Source organism: Antechinus flavipes, chromosome 3 (assembly GCF_016432865.1).
Source record: "Antechinus flavipes isolate AdamAnt ecotype Samford, QLD, Australia chromosome 3, AdamAnt_v2, whole genome shotgun sequence".
Lineage (NCBI taxonomy): Eukaryota > Metazoa > Chordata > Mammalia > Dasyuromorphia > Dasyuridae > Antechinus > Antechinus flavipes.
The window spans coordinates 164,869,311-164,889,590 of record NC_067400.1 but is presented as its reverse complement, the minus strand read 5'-3'; positions in this window follow the sequence as shown (position 1 = coordinate 164,889,590).

Genomic DNA, 20,280 nt, shown 5'->3' with positions numbered 1-20,280 from the left:
GATTTACTAAGGGTTTGTCTATTTTGTTGGTTTTTTCATAGAACCAACTCTTAGTTTTATTAATCAATTCAATAGTTTTTTTACTTTCAATTTTATTGATCTCACCTTTTATTTTTAGAATTTCAAGTTTAGTGTTTGACTGGGGGTTTTTAATTTGTTCCTTTTCTAGCATTTTTAATTGCAAACCCAATTCATTGACCTTCTCTTTCTCTATTTTATATAAATAGGCCTCTAGAGATATGAAGTTTCCCCTTATTACCGCTTTGGCTGCATCCCATACATTTTGGTATGATGTCTCATTATTATCGTTTTCTTGGGTGAAATTATTAATTATGTCTATGATTTGCTGTTTCACCCAATCATTCTTTAGTATGAGATTATTTAGTCTCCAATTATTTTTTGGTCTACTTCCCCCTGGTTTTTTGTTGAATGTAATTTTCATTGCATCGTGGTCTGAAAAGGATGCATTTACTATTTCTGCCTTACTGCATTTGAGTTTGAGGTTTTTATGTCCTAATATATGGTCAATTTTTGTATAGGTTCCATGAACTGCTGAAAAGAAAGTGTATTCCTTTCTGTCTCCATTACATTTTCTCCAGAGATCTATCATATCTAACTTTTCTAGTATTCTATTTACCTCTTTGACTTCTTTCTTATTTATTTTGTGGTTTGATTTATCTAATTCTGAGAGTGCAAGGTTAAGATCTCCCACTATTATAGTTTTACTGTCTATTTCTTCTTGCAGCTCTCTTAGTTTCTCTTTTAAGAATTTAGATGCTACCCCACTTGGTGCATATATGTTTAATATAGATAGTGCTTCATTATCCATGCTACCCTTTAGCAAGATATAGTGTCCTTCCTTATCTCTTTTAATTAGGTCAATTTTTGCTTTAGCTTGATCTGAGATCAGGATGGCTACCCCTGCTTTTTTGACTTCACCTGAAGCATAGTAGATTTTGCTCCAACCTTTTACCTTTAACCTGCATGTATCTCCCCGCTTCAGGTGTGTTTCCTGTAAACAACATATTGTAGGATTCTGGCTTTTAATCCATTCTGCTAACTGCTTCCTCTTTATGGGGGAGTTTACCCCATTCACATTTATGGTTAGAATGACCAATTCTGTATTACTTGCCATCTTGTTAACCCCGGTTTATGCTTTTCTCCCTTTTTTCCCCTTTCCCCCCTTCCCAGTATTAAGCTTGTGAGCACCACTTGCTTCTCACAGCCCTCCCTTTTTAGTATCCCTCCCCCCGCCTTAGAGTTCCTCCCCCTATCTTACCCCTTTCCCTCCCAGTTCCCATATTCCCTTCTGCTTAGCTTATTCCTTCCCTTTTCACTTTTCCCTTCTCACTTTTCAATGAGGTGGGAGAAGTTTCACCATAGATTGAATATGTCTTAAGATTTTTCACTTAAAGCCAATTCTGAAGGCAGTAAGATACCCACTATATTCATCCCCCTCCATTCTTTCTCTCAGGTATAATAGGTTTCCTATGCCTCTTCATGAGATGTACTACCCCCACTTTACCCTTTTTCTGGTACAATGTCCTTTCCACATCAGTTTCTAGAACAAGGTATACATGTATTCTTTATACATCTATATAGTCAAAATATAGTTCCCAAGATTAATCTTTACCTTTTTAGATTTCTCTTGAGTTCTACATTTGTAGATCAAACTTTTTTTAAGTTCTGGTTTTTTCATCAGAAATAGATGAAATTCGCTTACTTCGTTGAATGTCCATCTTCTTCCCTGGAAAAAGATGCTCATTCTCGCTGGGTAAGTTATTTTTGGTTGCATACCAAGTTCCTTAGCCTTTTGGAATATCATATTCCAGGCCCTTCAATCTTTTAATGTGGATGCTGCCAGATCCTGGGTGATCCTTATTGTGGCTCCTTGATACTTGAATTGGGTTTTTCTAGCCGCTTGCAATATTTTTTTCCTTCATCTGAGGGTTCTGGCATTTGGCCACTATATTCCTTGGTGTTTTGATTTTAGGATCCCTTTCAGTGGGTGATCGATGAATCCTTTCAATGTTTATTTTTTCCTCTGTTCCTATGACTTCTGGGCAGTTCTCTTTGATAATTTCCTGGAAAATAGTGTCCAGGTTCTTTTTTTCATCATGTTTTTCTGGAAGTCCAATGATTCTCAGATTGTCTCTCCTGGATCTGTTTTCCAGGTCTGTTGTCTTCCCCAGAAGGTATTTCACATTTTTCTCCATTGTTTGATTTTTTTGGATTTGCTTGACTGATTCTTCTTGTCTCCTTGAGTCATTCAATTCCACTTGTTCAATTCTGATTTTCAGTGAAGTATTCTCTTCACTCACTTTTTTAAAATCTTTTTCTAATTGTCCAATTGAGTTCTTTTGTTCTGTGGAATTTTTTTCCATTTCTCCAATTTTGTTTTTTAGAGAGCTGTTTTCTGTTTCCAGTTCACTAATCCTATTTTTCAAGGATTTTACTTCTTTATCCACTCTCTCTTTAACTTTCTCCAGGCTCTTTTGCCAAGCCTTCCTCTCCTTTTCCCAAGCTTCCCTCTCCTTTTGCCAAGCCTCACTCTGCTTTTCCCATTTTTCTTCTAGCTCCCTTGTGAGAGCCTTTTTAATTACTTCTATGAGGTTCATCTGTGCTGAGGAACAGATGATCTCCTCCTTTGGGGATTCACCTGGGACTGCCTGTTTTTAGTCTCCTCAGGATTTAGAGTCTGCTCTCTATCTGTGTAGAAGCTGTCAAGGGTTAAAGTCCTCTTCAGCTTCTTGCTCATTCTGTCTAATAATCAGAGACAAACTACCAAAGAAAAACAGAAAAAACTGGAGTCTTTCTTTGGGGGGGCTGGGTGTGTTATCGAGCTTCCTCTACAGACTGCAGGGGGCAGCAGTGAGGCACTAGCAGGACTGTGCTGCGCCTGCGCTCTGAGATCCCAAAGTGTGCTGAGTCACTGTGGGGGAAGAAGGGGGGGGGGCAGCCAGGTCCTGGGAGACTCCAGCTGTTTGGGGTTGTATTCTTCAGCCCCGGTGTTTTTAGCTTCTCTGCTGGGCTGCTGACTTGCTGCCGGAGCAAAGTATCCAAATCTGTAGCAAAGCTCTCCCCGCAGAGACAGCTGCGATCACTCCCCACCCCCTCTCCAGTCTGCTCCCGTGCTCTCACTGCCGCTGCCCTCAGCCTGCGCCCGATCTAAAACCGCCCCAGCCCTCCAGTAAAGACAGACCTTTCTTGGCGGATCTCAAGGATGGCTTCTCTTGGTAACTATATGTGGGTTTTTTTCAGTCAAGCATTGATTCAGAGGCTTGTAATGAAATGGATAGTGAGAGAAAGCGTGGAGCTTATGCAGCTGTGAGCCTCCTCTCTGCCATCTTAACCGGAAGTCCACACCACTAAAGTTTTACTTCTTATTGTCGTTTTCTCTCATTTTGAAATTCTCATGTCCAATTTTTCCTCTCATTCCCCCCCCCCCCACCAGAAAAATTATCAGGAAGGTTATTTTGGCTTCAACAAAAAATTAAAAGGATGGTTTGTGAAATAGAAAAAAGGATTTAGTGATCAATAAAAGCCAACATGGAATCAGCAAGAAATGATCATGCTGATCTAGTTTCATTTCCCTTTTGGACATGAAAACTAAAGAACTGGGACTATCTTTTGGATCTCTTGGTATCCCCAGTGTTTAGGCATTTAATAAATTCTTATTTATTGATTATTGACTAATGGAAATTTAGAATTGGAAGTGGCTTTAAAGTCCATATAATCTAATCTCTTCATTTTAGACATGAAAAAATGGCACCCAGAAAAATTAAATGAGATTTGCATGAAGTTATATAATAAGTAGATGGGTAGTAAAGCCAGATTTCAAACTGTAATCCTCATACTCTAAATATAGTTGTCTTCCAAAGTATTTCATTGCATTATAGATATCTTTACTGTAGAGATAGTAATATCTGCCACTTATACTTAGAGAATTCATTTTACATTGATGTACTCTTGCCTTTCAATTTATCAACCGACTCAAATACCATGATTTGTACCCTGAGACAAAGGATGATCACATTCTTAATCATTACCCATAAGTGCTCCACCTCCAAAATCCATAACTGATATTCTTTGATCTTACCACTACTTCCCATCATTCCACCTTTCCTTTTGCCTTCCTCATTCTAAACACATTTTATATCCTACCCACATCTCCTTATTATTCTAGTACATCCTGTCTTCTAAAGCCATCATTCCTGCTTCAGCCTCTCTTTTAAAAACCTCTATCTTTACACATAACACAATAATCAAGGCCTATAGCAATCTAGTATTTGATAAAACCCCAAACTCCAGCTTCTGGAATAAGAGTTCGGTATTTGACAAAAATTGTTGGGAAAACTGGAAAATGATATGGCAGAAGCTTGGCATAGACCTATATCTCACAACCCATACCAAAATAAGGTCAAAATGGATATGATTTGGGCATAAAGTATGACATCTTAAACAAATTAGGAGAACAAGGAATAATTGATCTATCAAATTTTTGGAGAAGGGAGGAATTTATGACCAAAGAAGAACTAGACAACAATATGAAAGGTAAAATGGACAACTTTGATTAAATTAAATTAAATCAAAAAGTTTTTCACAAACAAAACCAACAGAAATAAAATTAAAAGGGAAGTACAAGGCTGGGAAAAAATTTTACAGCCAGTTTTTCTGATAAAGGTCTCATTTCTAAAATATATAAAAGACTGTAAAATTTAAAAGGATACAAATGGTCGAAGAAGAGAGTTCAGCTAGTTGGAGAGGAGCACTCTGGTGCAGACACAGAGCACTTTGAGAGATTTCAGCTGAATTACTCCAGAAGCCCTCTCTTTGAGGTAAGAAGGAATATTTTCCACTTGGCTGGCTGGTGGTGGAAGAAAGAGTTTTCAGAGGAAGAAGTTACGAGTCGAGAGTTCAGCGGACAACCAGATTCATCTTCATCTCACACCACTGTGGTTGGTGGCTGGGCTCCTGCACACCCCCCACTGAGACCAAACTGGTCTGAAAGGCTCACCAGAAAGCTGGCTGAGCCCCAAGTGAAGGAGACAAGAGATTCATTCCATCTTTGTGCTGGCTGGAAGCAGAAGAAAGCAGAGGCAGAGGCTGAAGGACAAAACCTTTGGATTTGGAGATATTCGGAGGGCTCTAAGCTAAACTGGCTGTGTTTTGAGAAGAACAAGAACTCCAACATTTGAACTCCAATCAGATAATGAAATTAAAGCCAGCTATGGTCATATGAAAAAATGCTCTAAATCACAATTGATTAGAGAAATGCAAATTAAAACAACTCTGAGGTACCACTTCATACCTTTCAGATTGGCTAAGATGACAGGAAAAAATAATGATAGATGTTGGAGGGGATGTAGGAAAACTGAGACACTAATGCATTGTTGGTGGATTTATGAAGTAATCCAACCATTCTGGAGAGCAATCTGGAACTATGCCCAAAGGGCTATAAAACTGTACATAACTTTTGACTCAGCAGTGCCATTACTGGGTCTATATCCCAGGGAAATCATAAAAAAGGGGAAAGGATCCATATGCACAAAAATGTTTATAGCAGCTCTATTTGTGATAGCAAAGAATTGGAAAATGAGATGCCCATCAATTTGGGAATGGCTGAGCAAGTTGTGGTATATGAAGTAATGAAATATTATAGTTCAATAAAAATGATGAACAAACTGATTTTAGAAAGGCCTTGAAAGATGTGTATATGAACTGATGCTGAGTGAAAAAAAATAGAATGAGGAATACATTTACACAATAACAGCAAGAATATAGGATGCTCAACTATGAAAGACTTTGTTCTTCTTAGTGGTTCAGTGATTCAAAGCAATTCCAGTAGACTTTGGACAGAAAATGCCATCTACATCTGGAAAAAGAACTAAAGAGAGTGAATGTAAATCCACACATACTATGTTCACTTCTTTTTTTGTGTGTGTGTTTTTTTTTTTTGACCTGATTTTTCTCTCTCAACATGATTCATAAAGCAATGTGTATTAAAAATAAGTAAAAACCCTCTACCTTTATGTCAACTTTACTTATCCTCATTCTTTGAATCCTATCAATAGATCAAATTAAATGAATGCCTAATCATAACATGGAAATTTAATAATACTAGATTTCTATGCTTAATTTTAAAAAATCAATAGGAGTTACCAAATACAGAAAGTATGGCTAGCAAGAACTTGTATTAAAAAAAAAAGATTTGGGGGTTTCTGTGAAACAAAAATTCACTATGTTAAAAAAATCACAAAATCTCACAGTTAGAACTAGTGTAAGAATCCATCTAATCCAAACTATATCTGAGTAAGAAACCTTTGTACAGCTCATTAAGAAAATTTGATTGAAGACTTTGAATGTAATGTAATCAACTCCATTATAACTAATCACAGCTCTAATTATTGTGGCTCCGCTTCCCTGCCATAGTTTCCCTGAATTGTTCTGCCTTAGTTTCCCTGGTGGCAACCCCCCTTCCTGGTCATTAGGACCGAGATAATTAGGGCTAAGAGCTCTGACCACTAACATTCCAAAGAGTCATAAAACTCCACATGGCTTATCTCAAATATTAGATGGCACTCCCCATCTCCTGGAGCAAATATCCTGTCATTAGCCTCTTCATTTATTAGAATTTATGATCCTTGCTCTTTACCCCCACTTGTCAGAACTGAATTTATGGTCCTTTCCTGGAGTTCCCAGTCACCAGTGCTCTACCCACCCCTTGCCTTTGTTTCCCAGATCACTGGAGCCCTATAAGAGTCTCTGGAATCCCTTGCTTGTAGCTGAATGCTTTGAGACAAGAGTCTGATTCAGCATGCTGGGGGTCGGACATGGATCCTGTTTGACTATGGATCTTAATTGATTGCCAGTCAAACTCTCCACTATTAAAATATTAAAAACATCTCTAATCTCTATACTGCCTCAGTTTCTCTGGCATTGTATAATTATTGAGCATAACATGAGAGCATAGCTCTAATCATTGGCTAATTTTTTCTTATATGAAACCAATATCTGCTATGTTCTAATTTATATTTATTTCTCTTTGATTTTCCCTCTGGGAAAGAACAATCTATGCTGTCTTGCATGTGGCAGGCCTTAACATCCTATAAAATACCTGAGATCTATGTCCTTCTTAAGTCTTCTCTTCTCCAAGATAATCATCTCCACTTCATAGACTGATAGTATGAGAAAAGGATCTCAGAAACTAAAATACCAACCTCATTAGATCAGAAAATTCAAGCCCAATGGCAGTTAAATTGCTTAATCAAAGTCATATAGGTAGTTCAAAGGAAGGACTTGAACTCAGAATCCAGAGTAAATTCTTTTTCACTATATGATATTTCTTTTAACTGATTCTTGTATCACATGTTCTTTCTTTTCACTATATAGATACACTATTCAATTGTTTTTTCGTTCTATTTGACTACTGACAACCCTTTTTGGCATTTTCTTGGCAAAGATACTGGAGTGGTTTGCCATTTTCTTCTCCAAATCTTTACAGATGAAGAAACTGAGAGAAACAGGGTTAAGTGACTTATCCAGAGTTGTGCAATAAGCATTAGAAGTCAGATTTGAACTTAGGAAGATATGTTTTCCTGACTCCACTTTACCACTTAACTTCTTATACAGACCTATTTTCCCTCCTCCTTTAGATGCATTTCACTATAAATGTATCTTTCCTACAATGGTCACACCAAATTAGACCCTTTTACTCCATTTATGGTTCTACCAGGACAGAGTACAGTGAAATTAGCTTTCCTCATTCAGGACTCAGTATATATTAAGACATCCTTAGTCTTCTTTGACAACTGAATAACAACACTCTAAACACTGGATATGTTTTATATAATTATCTTATTTGATTCTCACAACAACTCTCTGTGATAGTTTCTTACAGGTAATTTTATTACGCCCATACAGAAATGAAAAAATTGAAACAGACAGAAGTTAAGAGGCTTGCCTGTGGTCATAGAGATAATAGTTTTCAAAGGTAGGATTCAAACACAAATCTCACCTATTTAAGTAATCTTTCAGGACTACTCAAATTTAAAGCTGACCTCTGATAATTGCTAGCTATGTGACCCTGGACAAGTCACTTAATTTCTAAGAGTTCCAGTTCCCTCATCTACAAAATAAGAATATTGCTGCCCATTACATCCCAAATTTGTTGGGAAAATAAAATATTTGTACAAATACTTTGCACAGTGCTTTGCAAACCTCTATATAATATATAAATGGTGACTGACATTATTTTTTATTGCACAAAGGTGGTGCCTCTTTTTATTTTGAAGAACTGTCATGCAGAATAGGGATTCAACTTTTAACTTTTTATGTTTCATTCCAGAAATAAGAACTAAGAGCAAAGAAAAGTTGCAACAATGTAGATATTGGTTCAGCATAATGGAAAAATCTCTAGTTAAAGTTGCCTCAAGAGGTAAGGATCTCCACATCATTGCAGAGTTTCAAGGAAAGAGTAAAAAAGCACTAGTTTGAAATGTTATAGAAAGCATTCTTATTTAAACACAGATTGGTCTAGATGGCTTCTGATTCCCTTCTAATTCTGCTATTTTCTGAGTTTGTAATTACCTGATAATATGGACTGTTGAGCAATTGAAAAGATTGCTAGGAAAGATTTGTAATTCCCTTTCCCTAGTTCCTCATGTTAGGGCATTTTAATTGTATTTCTAAGAGTGGAATTGTTGGGAGTAAGAGTGAGAAGGATAATAAGTAGGTGGATAGATTTATGATGTCATTGATATAATCGTTTCCTCCAGTAATGGAGGAAAGAAGGGAAAAAATAAAACAAAACAAGCATTTGTTAAACATCTAGTATGTACAAGATATTGCATTATGTTTTAATAGGCTATCTTATTTTATCCATATAACTGCTCTGAAGATAGACGTTACTATCCTCATGTTACAATTGAGAAAAGTGAGAGACAAAAGTGATTCACTAAGACAGGAAGTGTCTGATGCTGAATTTGAACCCAGGTCTTCAAGACTCCTAGAATAGCCCTTTTCCACTGTGCTATTAAGCTGCCCAGTGGTAAAAGATTACAATTCATCCATTCCTGTCCATCATGTGTGACATTTCTATTGCAAAGTTCTTCATAAAGAGTCCACCCAAGATTCTGAATACATCCTCACAAGAATTCAATTGGAACTCACAGTAAAGTATTCTTTTGCATTTCCTTCTAGTTTAAAGATGTTTTTTTCTATATCATTTAATTGTATTTGAAAATAAAATACTGCAGCTTCACCTTTGTTTATTATATGCCTGCCCTCTAGTGGTCATACTCATGCACAATGTATTAAAAAGGCAAATAAAAATTGCTTAAAGCCTCGTAATTTTCTATTTCCAAAAATTGCTATAGAATGCACATATGATGTCTTTATTAAAATTTTGTACATTATAAAAATTGAAATTAATTGAGTTGTGCCTAAAATAATTGAAAAATCACAAAAATAGTTGTCTCTATTTTTTCAAAACATTTCCCCAGAAATATAAAATGTGTTATAATTGCTTTTTCTAATCTCAAAGCAGAACATCTGTCTGTACACATTCTCTTTATTTTTATGAGCTAAAGATGTGAGGACACACCAAAAATTAAATCATATTTAACATTTAAGCAGATAATTTTAGTTGAGAAAATAGATGCAAGCAGAGAAGTAAAAATGAGTTTGAAGAAGACTATTTCAGAATATATAGAGAGATTATGAGAAAAACTCTAAAGAAAGGTGCAGATTTCTACAAAAGGGAGTAAGAACATTTGTTTCCTGTAGCCTTTTCCAAACTATTTCTTTATCACCACTAGCTACCTCTTCTCCTTTGAGGTTCACTCATGCCAAATTTATCACCTAAAAGAAATTCTCACAGCTGCTATTTACTGATCTCCATGTATTCCATCTCCTTGCTTAAATAGTTTAGCCCCAAAATTTATAATCCTATGAGTTCTTCATTATTCAATATAATGACCTATTCTCTTTCTTCATCCTTTTTGACTTCTTTGAAAGACAGACCACTTTCTACCTTTAAATATTCTCTCCTCTCTAAGTGATAATGACATTTTTCTGATTCAGTTTTCTTCCTACCTGTCTATTCCTAAGACAAGTGAATTAGTATCCATGTCACTCCACTGAGTACATCCCAGGGCTTTATTCAGGCTTCTCTTTTCTCTTCTTTCTTCACTCTCTCTTAATGACCTCATCAGCTCCCATGAATTTATCCCTAAGAAAAAAAACTAAATATATATATATATATATATTATATATATATATATATATATATATTACACACACACACACACACACACACACACACACACACACACACACATTCACACATACATACACAATCCTGTTCTTTGTCCTGAGTTCCCATTTGACAAACTTCCTATTTAGATCTTTCATAGTAAATTTTTCTTAGACATCTCATTCTCTTTATGTCCAAAACAAAAGGTATATTCTGCCTCCCTTCCCCACACCTCAAATCTACCTGCCCTCTAAGCTTCTGTGACTGTGGAAAGAACCATCATTCTACTAATCACCTAGGCTTATAAACTCAAAATCATTCCTCAGTTGTCACTCTTATTCACCTACATATCCAATCAGTTGGCAAATCTTTGTTTATATCATCACAGCATCTCCCAGATATGTCCAGTTAATTTCTATTTCCATTGTCAATACTTCAGCTCAAACTATTATGACCTGAGTTATTTAATGGATTCCATATGCATCCGCCTACATCAAGTCTCTCCCTGCTTTAGTCTATATTCAAAATCAATCTATCCCCAAAATCACACAAATGATTTTCCCAAAGCATAGTTCTTTATTATAGTTCCCTATTGATATACATATATTACTTCTTTTGATCTTCAAAATAGCCTAGTAATGTAGGTTCTATAAATTACTATTTTCATTTTCAGCTAAGGAAACTGAGGCTGAGAGAGGTTAAGCAGCAATTAATAGGGTTCTGAAGCAGAATTGTAACAAGGATTTCTGACTCCAAATCTGGCATAGTTCTCAATGTATCATCTATCACTGATCAAATAATAACTTCACTATGTGACATTTAAAGCTCTTCAAAAATCAGTCCCCTCCTAGAGGAAGCTAGGTAATATAGTACATAGAATAGATATAGTACACAGAAAAATCTGAGTTCAAATTTGGTCTCAGAGATTTACTAGATATGTGCCTCTGGGCAAGTCAATCTCTGTTTGCTGTAGTTTCCTCATCTGTAAAATGGGAATACTAGTACCTATCTTCCAGGGTTGTTGTGAAGATCAAATCAGCATTTATAAAAGCAAAATAAAAAAGGTTCTTAGCACATAAGTTCTATATAAATGTTAATTATTAATATCATTGTTGTTTAATTGATTTCATCCATGCCTGACTCTTTACAAACCCATTTCAAGGCTTTCTTGGCAAAGATACTGAAGTTATTTGTCATTCTCCAATTTATTTTACAGATGAGGAAACTGAGGTAAACAGAATTAAGTGACTTGCCCAGGATTAGTACCTGAGACTAGATTTGAACCCACAAAGATGAGACTTCCAGACTCCAGGCTCAGCACTGTATCCATTGTACTACCTACTTGCCTCCATGATTATTACATTACCTTTCCAGTTTTCTTGTAAGCCTATACTTGACATTTTTCTTTACTGTTTGGAGTGGCCTGGCAAAGTTTGTATTTCATTGCAATCACTTCCAAGAAGTCAGAATATATGCCATGAGGACATCCTTTAATGGATTCAGAAACCATATTTGAAAAGAGACTGTGAAAAAGAAGACAAATGATCCTTGGCACTTGCTGTGATCTTTTTTGGGAAATCTAGAAGAATCTTTAGGAAGGCCACATTGTTTAACCCCACATGCCATTTTAGTTTCCACTTATTATATTTTAAAATATAAATTTGGTCCCAAACTCTATTATCTAATGAAAATTTGGTGTATAAACTTGACACTTTTTAGCCACAAGTACCAGTTAGTAATTTGCTGCTCTTAAATATTTCTTTTTTTCTTTTGCATTTATTTGCATCCCCAGCTCTTAGAAAAGTAATTTTATAAATTTATAAAATTTACAAATGATTATCAGCTTATTAAGCATTTTCTGTGTGCATGATCCTGTGCCAATTTCTGGGAATTTTAATAGAAAGTGCTACCTTTAAAAGTCATTGGCAAACTAGTACCTTCTTATTGGAAATCAACCAGGATAGTTAAACAAACTGGATTTTTCTTCCCCCCAGAAATAAGAGCATATGGAAAGAGAGATGACATTTATTCTGTATGGTTGGTAATAAGAATTAAATTAAATGTGTAAAAATTATAAGGAAGAATTTTGCTAAATTTATATGTGAAACCCCTTCTAAAAATATATTTCATGGAAATTTTCACTATGTCTTAAAAGCCAAGTAAGAGACTGATAGCATTGCTATAACTTTAAGATGCAGACCCGATGCTGGCAGAACAACAGTTTGCATTGTTAATTGGAAGTGACAGTTGGAAGAATGACTTGATATAAAGTAGTCCTATAGAGTCAAGGGATCTAGGTTTAGTCTCTTACTCATGAGGATCTATATCTTCATCAGTTCAAATATAGCTTCAGAAACTTATTAGCTGTGTGACCATTTGTCTCAGTTTCCACATTTGGAGAAGGATGTGTCATAGCCAAAAGAATCCCAATGGGGTCACAAAGAGGGGGACAAAAATGATAAACAAGTGAACAACAAAAAAGTATATGTAAGAATGAGCTTCTTTTAATGAGAACTATATCAAATATTAGTACATGAGGATATCCTAAAAAGAGAAGTTTATAAATATAATTATTTAAATATTTTTTTAAAGAGTCAGAAACTGAAAAATTGTTATTAATGAAGAAAAAGAGAAAAAAAGAGTAACCCTGAGGAGAAATATTGGGCTTCACTCCTGACTCTTTGGACTTTCTCTACCATACCCCAGTAACCTATTCATCCTGGAAATCCATCTTACTTCTGGTCTTCTCACACTGGAACTACACTCTGTCCCTGAGATCTCTTTCTCTGACTAGTTGGTTCATCCCAGAATTTACTTTGAAGGAAAGTGCCCCAAATAGCTATGTCTTCACTTCTACTACTTCACTTGGTGATCATCAGCTCCCATTCAATTAGCTTCTGATTATCATCTCTACATGATAATTTTCAATCTACACATCCAGCCCTAATATCTTTGTTGATCTCCAATGACACCAGGAAGGTGATGTCTTGACTTTCAAGTGAATTGGATTTAGATGAGGCAGGACTGTTCAAAATCATCAGCCTCATTTTCTCCTCTACGGTTTTTTAAGTACAGTGTCAAGACATAGTGGAGATGATCCCAAGAGTGGTGAGAAACCTTGGTCTTTTAAGCTAAAATTTTTTCCAACTCTCTGTCTGTCTGAACCAACACCTATTTAGTAATTTAAACTTAAGTAAGAAATAAGAGAAAATATGTCCTAAGTTGCTTATTCTAAAAAAAAAAAAATCAAAACCTTAGGATTTCTTGTCAGAATAGAAATAATTGTCTATTACACTTAGGGTCATCAAAACCCAAATAATGACCAAGTAAGGCTTAGGCTGAGACCTATTATTGGCCATTTCGTGAGAGCCAGAGTGATTTGAGTTTAAATCGAGGTCAGTAGCTCCATTTTAATCCCAATGGGCTTTATCAAAACCTGTTTTTTCTGAGCTCTATTTCAAGAAATTCTATATGTAAGTACACAGAACAGAAGAGTTAGTTGTCTCAGTTTTTTATGATAGAATAAATAAGTAGGAAAGAGAAAAACATCTAGCTCCCAACATATTTCATGAGGCTTCAGCAATCAAAATTCATATTCCTCTGGGCAGAGCACTCACATGTTAGGGTGTGATTCCCCATGCATACAGAAATCGAGGAGAAAGAAGGGAAGAAGGAAGGGAAGGAGACAAGGAAGGGGAGAGGGAAGAAAGGAAGGAAGGGGAGAGGGAAGGAAGGAGGAAGGGAAGAAAGGAAGGAAAGAAGGAAGGAAAGAAGGAAAGAGGAAGGGAAAATGAAAGGAACGAAGGAAGGAAGAAAGGAAGGAAGGAAGGTAAGAAGGAGCATTGCCAACTGGAACTATCTGTTGGGTCCCTAGTGGAGCAGCTACTCACAAATTGATGTGGGTCCTTGAAGAGGACCAATGACAAAGGAGGGTGATGTCTTGACTTGCAAGTGAATTGCATTTAAGTGAGGCAGCATTGTGCAAAGTCATCAGTCTCACTCTCTCCTCCAGGGTCATCTTAAACTAGTGACAAGACATAGGTCAGGACCATGGCATCTGATAAATGCTCCAGATAAGGGGATGACATAAAGAAGCTATTTGTAAAAAACCGAGAACTGTCCAAAATGGAATAGACTGCTTGTGAGATAATGCATTCTCTGCTGTTAGAAGCATTTAAGAAGAAAATAGATGACTTGTCAATGATACTGTAGAATGAATTTCAGAATTAGATTCATCCTGGACTGAATAATCTCAAACATTCCTTCTGATACTAATTTTCTGTGATTTTAATCACCAAAGTATGTCAACATGGAACAAACAACTTTTTTGAAAAAAAAAATAATTGTAGCCAGAGTTAAACAAAAGCTCAAAGAAGGAAAGGCGATCAGGTGATATTGAATGGCTCTTACAAAGCAGCTGGCCCAGTCCCAAAAATTGATCTCTCTGATATTGGGAAGTTAAACTTAGTGTCTCTAGTTTAACTGACTAGCTTTATAGAATCCTTGAAAGTGAAACTCAGGCCAGATTCATTGGACATTAGCCAGAAGGGAAGCAACCCTCAGCAGTCTGCAGAATGCCAAACTAGCAGGAATCAGAAAAACCAAGAAGTGAATTGAGATACAGGTTTACCATCATAGTATGGTTACCAGGGTAACAAGAGTGTATGTCTTGAAGTCTGGCCTGGGTGAATGCAATATTATATCTACATATGTTGTTGTGGTTGTTCAGTCCAACTCTTTGTGACTCTATTTGGTGTTTCTTGGCAAAGGAACTGAAATAGTTGCCATTGCTTTTTCTAGCTCATTTTATAAATGAGGAAACTGAGGTAAATAGGGCTAAGTGACTTGCCCAGGATAACACAGCCATTTTCTGATGCTGATTTCAATTCAGGTCTTCCTGACTCTAGGCTTGATGCTTTATTCACTATACCACTTAGCTGCCCCTTCCTACTTGTCCTACTTCAGAGAACTGCACTCAGGAAAGCCATTAAGATCCCAGGTCACATCACCATATCCGAATCAGATTTAGGAATAGGTCATTAAGGATTACAGTATTAAAAAAAAAAAAAGAGGGGGGCAGGGCAGCTACATGGTGAAATTGTGGAGTCAAGAAAAATCATCTTCCTGAGTTCAAATCTGGCCTCAGACACCAGCTGTTTGACCCTGGACAAATCATTTAATCTTGTTTGCCTCAGTTTCCTCATCTATAAAATTAGTTGGATAAGGAAATGGTAAACCACTATAGTATCTTTGTTAAGAAAATCCCAAATGAAATAATGAAGTGTTGGACAGAATTGAACAACAATTTTTTTCCCCCAAAATAGATTATGTGCCTTTTTATGGGCCAGAACTCTGAACTTGAAACAAGGTGCTAAGTCAGTGGAATTGATAACGACAATGATTGTCTAGTTTAGCATGGTGCTTAATAGTTCTCTAAGTTCAGTATGATTGATTTAATTAATTTATATAATGATTAATTTATGCTCAGTGTAAAGCATGTAAGTTGTGATCTCAAGCTCTCAGAGAGAAGAGAAAGATTCAATTCCATCTTCGGTCAGGCTCCTGGTGGCTGGCCTGGCCTCCTGCACTTCTCCAATGAAACCAACACTCCTGAAGGATCTCAAGAAAACTAGCTGGGCCCTAGACAAGAAGACAAGACTTTGAAGGAGACAATAAAGGATTTGGACTTTAACACCCAGTTATTCTCATGGTGATTGCTCTGATGAAACGAAGGCTGCCCCAGAGATCTGCAGAAAATTAAACTAAGAAAATGATAGTGCCTAAATATCAATATTTTATGTACCACTTTTGTCATATTTCCTTTTATCATGGGCATCCATCCCGATTTTAACCTGTAAGAGAAATAAGCAAATTGGTTTAACCCTTAGTTAAGACTTAAGAGTTTATATGCATTATGTATAAGAAATCTCTGAGACTCAGAATGTAAACCATAGTATTTCACTATCTATCCTAAAATACCTCACTAATATTAATTGAAAATACCTTTGATTGTTATTCTTCCATTTCCTTAAATAATCTAATAAATAAAAATGGAAGCCATATATAAGAAACTCTTCTTGAAGAGCTACATTTTTCTGATGAACTAACATGTATAAAATGCTTTACAAACTTTAATATGCTATGTAAATGTTATAATAATAACTATGATGCTGATGATGATTCTAAATGTCTTGTGTAACTATATTAGCAGAGAATACAGGATAGGAAGTAACATGGTATAATGGAGAAAGCATAGGACCAAAATTCTGAAGTCATAGCATCTATTTTTAGCTTTGCTACTTAAAGTCTATGGGAACTTTCTGTCTGATTTACAGCTTAGACTTTTTCTATATATGCCGTCTTCTCCATTGAATATAACCTCAAGAACAAGGATTGTCTTACTTTTCTATTTATATATTCCACAGCACAATACCATGCTTTGTATATAATGAGGGCTAAAAAATCCTTCATTTTGCATTCTTTCATAGTAGCTGAATGACAATTGTCAAGTTATTTAATCTCTCAGTATTAGTTTCCTCTGTAGGTAGAGCTAAGATGGCAGAGTAAAAGCAAGAACTCGCCCAACCTTTCCCCAAAACTGATCTCACTTCCTTTGAAATGACTTTAAACAAATTTTAGAGTGCTAGAATACCCACAAAGAAGGAATAGGACATTTTCCAGCTGAAGGCAGCTTTGAAGGTCAGCAGAAAGGGTCATGATACTAGAGTGGAAATCCAGCATGCAGTCCTGATGTAGGTCATACCAGCCCAGTCCTGATCTTGACCCAATCCAAACATCCCTTCCTGCCACCACCTTCCCCCATCCACTAGTGTCAGTGAAGCAGGATCTCCGAATCAGTGGCAGTGCTGGTGATTCTCAGCACCAAAAGAGGACCTGGAAGGTCAGCAAAAAAAGTCTGTGGAAACAGAGTGGGAACCCAGCCCACAATCCCAATGCAGGTCCAGTCTAGGTGCCAGCTCCTGCCCAGACTCCAGTGTCAATAAGGTAGGACCTCTGAATCAGCAGCAATGCTGGAGGCTTCTGGACCCCTCAGCCCTGAAATATCAGGGAGGACTTGAAAGGTCAATGGAGAGATCTGTAGCAACAGGATGGGAATCTGGTACACAGTCACAGTGTAACCCACACTAGCGTATCCAGGGATCCAACCCTGGCCCTAGCATCAGCAGAGTATCAGTTTCCTTATCTGTAAAATGGAAATAATGAGCTAGAAGTGTAGGAACAGTTTTCAAATGTTCACTAATCATCTGAAAAAAAAAGTTCAGACTCATCAATTACTGGAGAAATTAAAATTAAAACAACTCTGAGGCACCATCTTATTTCCATCAAATTAGCAAAGATGGTTTTAGATAGTATAATTCAATATTGAAATGACTAGGGAGAAAAGAATGCTTACTCACTACTGATGGAGATGCTTATCATTCTGGAAACCAATTAGAATCATGCAATAAAGTTTTCTAAACTCAATTTACCTGAAGATTGCACTGGCCAAGGAAGTCAGTGGCCAAGAAAAGTCCATATGTACAAAAAATTCAAAGTGGCCTTATTTATAATAATAAAAAGCTGGAAAACAAATATATGTTCAACAATAGTGGGTAGCTAGACAAATGAGTGAATTGGAATTTTATTTAGCCTATCATTGCATTATAAGAAATGTGACTATGAATAATTCAGAACAACATGGAAGGTCTTGTAAGAAATGATGCACTGCACAAGAAAGAATGAAAAGAATTATATACATAATATTGTAACATGTAAATAGAAGCAATACAAGTTTATTTAAGTTCAGTGATGGAGAGGCAAGAATGGCAAGATAAGCATGGTATATTCTCATAAACTATAAGAGTTGAATGAAATCTTAGTTATAATCCCATCATTACTATTATTATTTATATATTTTTTTTTGTTTTGATTCAGTGTGGAGTTCAGGCAACTCCATTTGCAAAACACACTTCCCCAAAATACCTAAGTAAAAACACCAAATTGCATGATTGTGATTGATAGTCTATTTGTCTTTCAATTTTTGAAGTTGACCAATTGTTAATGGAAAGAAAGACCATGTACTTTAATTCTGGATAATTTGATGACAACCTGATCTGTTATCTTTGGACTACATTTTATTCTATTTTAGCAATTTTTCATAATTAGAATCTTTGAAAAGAAGAGGATACAAATGCAGAGAAGGGGTAGAAGTGAGATATTGGATGAATTTCATTTTTTTTGTGTGTGAGATGGACAAAGTGAGACTAAACACACAGAGATACACACACAACTTCACAGTTTGGAATAAAAATATATCAATTTCAATAGGAAAACTAGCAGGGATGACAGGCAGAAGAGCTAAGAGAGAGAATCATGAAAATCCTAAAGCAGCCATTAAAAAGAAACAAAGAAAACCAAAGAACTGTAATTGAAGAGAGTTGCCCTCCTTTGGAGAATCTTAAACAAATAATGGTTTATGAATGTAATAAAATATTACTTAACTATTAAAATGATTAGATTATTTTAGAGAATTCTAGGGATTGTGAATTGACACAGAGACAGAACCAGGAGAACAATTTATACATTAACAACATTGTAAAAAAATAAAATAAAATAAAAAGCTTTGAAAGATAAATACTCTATTCAATGCAAAGATCAACCATAGGATGAAAGAAGTTATTTATCTCCTGACAGAGAGGTGATCTTAAAGGTTATTATAGAATTTTCTACAAAATCATTCCTTTCCCATACCTACTTTAATGCTACATATAAATACATAATTATATGGAAATACAGAATCAGGCTGCCTATTTAGGCAATCTTTCTCTACCAAACAAATTACAGTGTCTGCATTTTGGGTGTATTTCATGGAGAAGGCAATCAGTCTGTAAAGACTCCAGACTCCATAAATGAAAAACATCTTTAATATGAATCAAACTCCTTACTGATAACTCTGCTGGAAGAGATTCTACAGTCATTATTTTTACCTTAAAGTGACAGAAAAACCTTTAAATTTTTGCTAACAAAGCACTGCTTTTAAAAAAAAAGTGTAAGAAAAATGATTATTTTGTAAATTAACAAGCCAGAAATCACATTCCATAAAGGAATAAATAGGTAATACAAATGGTAATCCCTCTAATTCAGCATCAATAAGATACTGAATTTTCCAGGTAATTAAATTCCATTCCAGCAGCCACAGATTGCACCTATTATATGAAACTACTAAATGTGTTCTAGGAACTACAACTTAAATACATATGTAAATTATAAAGATTATCATATACACATCCAGGTTTATGCATATAACACTATGTTTAGAGGCCCCATTAAGTGTGATTAATTAAAATGATAAGAAAGCTATTTCCAAGTATGCATTTTATTTCTGATCTCGCTTTTATGCACATGTTTGCTGGGTACTGACTGAAGATGATACAAAAACAACAATTCAGTTGAATTTCAAGTGTTTTAAAGACTAATCCTCAAAGGGTATGGGAAAGTGTATGGGACAAGAAAGTCTCTAAACTCACTAATGATGGGCTGTCTAGACATCTCAGTGGGTTATTCCTTTAGAAATGTTATCTCAGCAACTACAACCCTAAAGGGAATATCTCAAGATTGACTCAGGAACACCTGTTCATTGGCTGATATTATTGCTGCTGTACAAGCCCTGAAATTATCCCTGGCACCATTTGTGAGTTGCATAAGGGGTTATTCAGCAGCCGAAGCAGTAATCAGCTGGCCACATTCTCTTCAGCTTCATACGCACAATGAAAGAGGAAAAAATGAAAAGAAGGAAGTCAGTGCAGAAGCTGATGAGCTCTGAGTCAAGACCTGTGGTTAGGGAGGACATCAAAGACTTTTCCTCTTTATTGTCATTAGCAGTTTCTATTTGAACATCAAATTTCATGTCAAAGCAAAAGCAACTTGAGTGAATCTACCCACATGAAGGTATTCAGATGGATGAACGACCTCTTTTTCTCCTCTCCCAATAAGGATATGATCATTGGGATGGAAAGATGCAAAAT